This window comes from Phaseolus vulgaris, chromosome 4 (assembly GCF_051622355.1).
Source record: "Phaseolus vulgaris cultivar YP4 chromosome 4, ASM5162235v1, whole genome shotgun sequence".
Taxonomy (NCBI): Eukaryota; Viridiplantae; Streptophyta; class Magnoliopsida; order Fabales; family Fabaceae; genus Phaseolus; species Phaseolus vulgaris.
In genome coordinates this window covers 37,001,365-37,007,952 of record NC_143501.1, presented here as the reverse complement: position 1 = coordinate 37,007,952, position 6,588 = coordinate 37,001,365, and the positions used below count along the sequence as shown (strand labels likewise).

At 36.6% G+C, this 6,588-nt stretch overlaps 1 pseudogene; it reads left to right on the top strand.

Annotated features, from left to right (window-relative positions):
• Positions 1 to 445: 445 nt before the first annotated feature.
• On the top strand, positions 446 to 6,122 carry LOC150028039 (uncharacterized; annotated as a pseudogene).
• Positions 6,123 to 6,588: the final 466 nt, after the last annotated feature.

Below are 6,588 nucleotides of genomic sequence, written 5' to 3'. Positions count from 1 at the left end.
AACTTTACGTTACTAGGTTTATTTGGAAAATAAAGACTCAACCTTCTTATGAAGGAAACCAATTGGACGCTGACTAGATCATCTTTAATAGGGTATTTTGGACGTTCAAACCGTACATTGATGGTTTCAAATTTTGCAAGTCGATGGTCCAAGTTGATGGAACTTTCTTGTATGGGAAATACAGAGGAACGTTATTGGTCGTAGTTGCGCAAAATGCCGGAACAACATATTACCAATTTCCTTCGCCATCGTAGAGGGTGAAACTGCTGAGACTTGGTTCTTTTTCTTGCGAAACCTACGAAGATATGTCACTCCGCAAGATGGTCTCTGTCTTATTTTTGACCGCCACGAATCAATAAAGAGTGCATACTCTAGAGATGGTAGTGATTAGAACAACAATAATTTTGTGCATGTGTATTGCATTCGGCACATAACACAGAATTGCATGAGGCGGTTTAGAAATACAACACTAAAGAAAGATGTTGTCAACATGGGTAATTGTCCTCATACATTAAGTTAATCAACTGTTTCAAATTATATATTGTTTTTGTCAATTTTATTTACTAACTACATTTACAACAAATAATTACAACATATGGAATGACAGAGCCATGTTTTTTCTACTACTGCAACATAGTTAGAGAGGAAAATCCCGAGGCAGCTCAATGGCTAGATGATATCTCGAGAGAGAAGTGGACTCTTGCATGGGACAACGGTCAAAGGTGGGGACATATGACAACCAATCTGGCTAAGACGATCAACTCTTTTTTGAAGAAAACAAGAAACCATCCAATATCTTCCATGGTGATGGCAACTATTAAAGGAAAGGAAAGAACAGGGTAAATTCCTTGTGTATATAGAACACATATGGTTATGTTTATATAGGAAAATAAACATATGGGTTAAACCCATTACATAAATAGAAATAGATAACAATATCTATAATATCTCATAACATCTAATTATATCTCATAATATCTAACACTCCCCCTCAAGATGGTGCATATAGATCATATATACCCAGCTTATTACAAATGTAATCAATCTTAGGCCCTCGTAAGGGTTTAGTAAAAATATCTTCTAATTGACTACTTGAATTAACAAACTCAGTCTTGATATCTCCCGATATAATGTTTTCTCGAATGAAATGACAATCAATCTCAATATGTTTGGTCCTTTCATGAAAAACTGGATTTGAGTTAATATGAAGAGTAGCCTGATTATCACATATAAGTGTCATTTGAGTGACCTCTCCAAATTGCAATTCTTTAAGTAATTTTTTAAGCCAAATAAGCTCACAAGTAGCCGAGGCCATAGCTCTATATTATGCTTTTGCACTAGATCTCGCAACAACACTTTGTTTCTTGCTCTTCCAAGATATCAAGTTATCACCAATGGAGACAAAATAACCGGAAGTTGATCTTTTATCAGATAGAGATCCTGCCCAATCAGCATTTGAATAACAAACGACTTTAGTATCGTTATTATGACCATATAACAAACCTTTTCCAGGAGAGCCTTTAATGTACTTCAGTATACGAATGATTGCATTCCAGTGATCTTCACATGGAGAATTAAGAAATTAACTGCAAAGGAAATATCAGGGCAGGTAACAGTGAGATAGTTCAGTTTTCCAACTAATCAACTGTACTTCTCAAGATCTGAAAGAGGCTCCCCTTGATTGGGTAAAAGTTTGACATTGGGATCCATGGGAGTATCCACATATTTCGAATTCATCAACCAAATTTTCTCCAAAATATCTAATGCATATTTTCTTTGAGAGATAACAATACCAGTATTGGATTGTGCTACCTCAATCCCCAGGAAATATATGAGTTTCCCAAGATCTTTGGTCTGAAAGTGTTGACAAAGGTGTTGTTTTACTTGTGAGATGCCATGGTGATCACTGCCTGTAAGAAGAATGTCATCAACATATACTATAAGATAGATACACCCAACACTCGAGTGACGATAAAAAACTGAATGATCTGCTTTAATGCGAGTCATACCAAAATGTTGAACAACATTGCTAAAATTTCCAAACCAGGCCTTAGGAGATTGCTTGAATCCATATAAGGATTTGCGAAGACAACATACCAATCCAGAAGACTCCCCCTGAGCAACAAAACCGGGAGGTTACTCCATATAAATTTCTTCCTTAAAATCCCCATTAAGAAAGCATTATTGACATCAAGTTGATAAAGAGGCCATTGTTGAAGAGTAGTCATGGTTGTGAATAAGCAAATAAAAGCCATCTTTGCCACTGGAGAAAAAGTATCACCATAGTCTAAACCAAAAATTTGGGTATAACCCTTAGCCACAATACGAGCCTTGAGACGATCAATAATGCCATCAGAACCAACTTTGATAGCAAAAATCCACCTGCAACCAACAACAGATTTCCTAGATGGCAAAGGAACAATTTCCCAAGTTCCATTATTCTAAAGTGCATTCATTTCATCAAGCATGGCCTAACGCCAACCAGGATGAGCTAAGACATCACCTACAGATTTTGGAATGGATACAAAAGAAATAGACGAAAGGCAGGTATAAAAGGGTTGACATAGTTTATGGTAACTCAAAACAGTATATGTGGAGAGGGATTATGGGTAGATCAGGTTCAACTATCGGAGGTTCAACTGTCGGAGGTTCAACTGTCGGAGCCAGATGGGGATGAGGTGTTGGCACTAGAAGAGAGTCATCTGATGGATGATGAGACATTTGATGATGACTATACACCTGAAGAGTTGGTGGTGGTGGTGAATATTTAGGTTCACTAGGAACAACAAGAGGAATATTAACTTGATTAGATGAAGACATAAAAGGAGAAGGACAATACTTAGAGTAAAGGGAAAATTCACTGAAGGTGACATCTGTTGAAATAAAATAACGGTTTAGAGAAGGTGAGAAACATTTATATCCTTTTTGTGATCTAGTGAACCATAAAAAGACACATTTGTGTGCCTTAGGAGATAATTTATCAAGACCAGGACTAAAATTATGAACAAAGCATGTGGACCCAAAAACTTTGGGAGGTAAAGAGTGGAGAGGGTCATGTGGAAATAAAATAGAATGAGGGATTTTGTCATCTAAAATCAAAGATGGCATGCGATTAATGAGATAACATGCATTAAGAATAACATCACCCTAAAAACGCTGAGGAACATCACCATGGATTAAAATAGTACGAGTTGTTTCAACAAGATGTTTATTCCTACACTTAGCTACCCCATTTTCTTGAGGTGTATAAGCACATGAAGTTTGATGAAGAATACCATGAGAAGCCATAAAATTTTTAAAAGAATGAGAACGATACTCACGTCCATTATCACTATGCAAAATTTGAATGGAAATTCCAAATTGATTTTTAATTTCATTGTAAGATTTTGAAATATAGAAAACAACTCATAACGGTTTTTCATTAAAAACACCCAAGTGCCTCTTGAATAATCATCAATAAAAGTAACAACATACTGAAATCCTAAATTAGACTTAATACGACTTGGTCCTCAAATGTCAGAGTGAAATAAGGAAAAAGGAGATGAAGCATGTTGTGAGACACTACTAGGAAAAGAACTACGAATGTGCTTCCCTAACTGACACGACTCACACGATAAACTAGATACATTAGACAAACTTTGAACAAGCTTTTACATCTTGGCAAGACTAGGATGACCCAATCGAGATGAATGAGAGATGTAGAATCCATAATTGCACTAACATGTGCAGAGATCTGTAGTTGATAAAGTGCATGTGACTCACATCTGATGCCAATCATCCATCTCGAACTCCGGTCCTGTACAAAAACATAATCTTTTGTAAAAGAAATAACATAATCAAGGGAACGAGTGAGACGACTAATGGATAACAAGTTAAATGGAGACCCAGGGACATAAATAACATTATCAATAGATAGATAAGGAAAAATATTAATAATACCAACACCATGTGATGGTACCCTATATCCATTGGCTATGGTAACCGAAGGTAAATAACCCGTAGTGGATAGGGAAGATAAAAAAGATTGATTACCAGAAATGTGGTTTGTGGCACCTGAACCTAGAACCCAAGGGCCAAGGGAAGTAGAGTGAATGATGCCAACAAAAAATGTACCTATGTTCAACAGAAGTAGTGGAACCAGGATTCTAACGATCCTCATACCATTTAAGAAATTCATTGAAAATAGTAGGCTGGCCTGGGATATCAAATGAAGTTGAAGTATGGTCCACAGTAGAAGGTTGCACATGAGCAGTTTGGCAACCACAACAAATTTAAGAGGACAACCATGTAAGGCATAACATCTGTCAATTTTGTGGCCAAGTTTGCCACAATGGTCACACTTTTGACACCCTTTTCCCGACTTGTAAGAGCGAGTACACTCATTATGTTGAGAGACTAAAGCAGAAGAGTCATCAACATGAGGCGTTATATTAGTGGTGTGTTTACCCCGCACACGCAGAAGGGTAGAACACGTGGAAGTAAAATTAGGCGCGATAGGAGGTCCCAAAATTTGATCATGAACATGAGAATAATCATCAGGAAGGCCATGTAAACCCAATAACATGAAGAACTTGGATCTTTGTTCTAGTTCTTAAGAAGGAGTGGGGTCATGAGGTAATAACTCATTAATATCATGAAAAAAAGCATGAAGTTTACCCAAATATTCCTCCATTGTACCATTAAGACGCTTGGAAGTAACAACTATGGGGAGATTTTGACACACACCATAAAGATGTTGAGTATCATTGTTGTATAATAACATTACTTGTTCCCAAACTTTTGAAAATGTCTCATAGGTACGAAAAATTTGTTTTAAAGATGAGTGAATGGTAGATTTGACAATAATGCATAATTGAGCATCAATTTTCAACTAATGAAAAACCTCATTTTCAGCAACATTGGGACAGGTAAGATGATCAATATAACCTTGACTCTTAAGCCATAACTTAATATCTGAGACCCAAGTGTCATAATTGGTTCCATCCAATTTGTCAATGGAGAGATGAACATTGGTATAATTTGTATAAATACAGAGATCCGACATAATGGCAACGGAAGAAGCCACAGTGGCAGCGAAAGCGGAAGAGGGAATGAAATAAGCCATAGATGATAAGGACAAATTCAGTCACTGGTCAATTGGAGGCAACAACAATGATGAAGGCTCCGACAACGTTTCTGACAACATCTCCGGCGGCGACTCCGATGATATTCTGACGGCGACTCCGGCGAGTCGGCGACGGTGGAAGCTCTAGCAAGGCAATGGGGCGGTGGCTGGAAAATTCCAGTGAATAGTGGGTTCACCAATAAAAATTGAACCCTAACCATATGCTCTAGATACCATATTAAAGAAAAAAAAAAGAATAGGGTAAATCCCTTGTGTACATTGAACACATACGGTTATGTTTACAAAGGAAAAAGAAATATAGGGGCTAAGCCCATTACATAAATAGAAATAGATAACAATATCTATAATATCTCATAATATCTAATTATATCTAATAGCAACATATACCTGTTGCAATAAATTCTTCACAGATAGAGGCAGGTAAGTGGAAGCCATGATGTTGTTGGACATGTATACTCTGAAGTTGCAGCAAAAGCATTGGAAGATGCACAGTCAAAGGAAAACACTCATACAGTGCTTTCTTTTGATAGGAGAAACACCAAATTTTTTGGTAGAAGAAAGAAAAAATCCAAGACAAGTACGACCATCAGGCCGATTTGCAGTTGGCTTTGACGAATTATGGTGTGACGGTGAGAAATTCCAAAAACCACACCTACCATGCTCCCATGTGCATGCTGCATGAAAATATGCTCACCATGATTTTACTAGGTACATCTCACATGTGTACACATTGCAACAGGTCTTTCATTTTTACGAAGGACTATTTGGTGAATGCAGAAATGAAGAGTATTGGCTTGCATACACTAGTAAAATATTATGCCCAATTCCCAACATGAAAAGAACCTCAAAGGGGAGGCCTAAGTCAAGTTGAATAAGGATTGATATGAACATAAGAGAATAACATAGTCGAACCAAAAAATGTTCATATTGTCAAACTCTAGGACACACAAAAAGAATGCATCCCAACATTGTTGGAACGTCCACTTCTCGTCTTTAATTATGTTTCATTTTGCACAAACTATTTAATTGACCATTCAAAAAAATATTAAATGAATAACCATTTCTCATTTATTTTCCTTTTTATGGTCAACATATACTACATTATTTCAATAATTAACAACAATTTACACCTAATAAACATGAAAACATTTAAAACAATTCACAATGTTAATAATGGTACAAAATGTGTGAAAAAACTGATACACATGACAATAATGTGCATTGTCACATCATTCCTCCACAATTATTTCTTCCCAGGTCACACAGAAAATAATAATGTGCATGGTCACATCACTCCTCCATAACTGCGTTTTTCTTAGGTTGTACTACACAATAACATGCATTATCACAACACTCTCCATAGGTTCTTTACTTAAGCCAGACAACACAATAATGAGAATGGTCACATCACTCCTCCATAATTGCTTTTTTTCTTAGGTTGTACAAGACAATAACATGCGTTG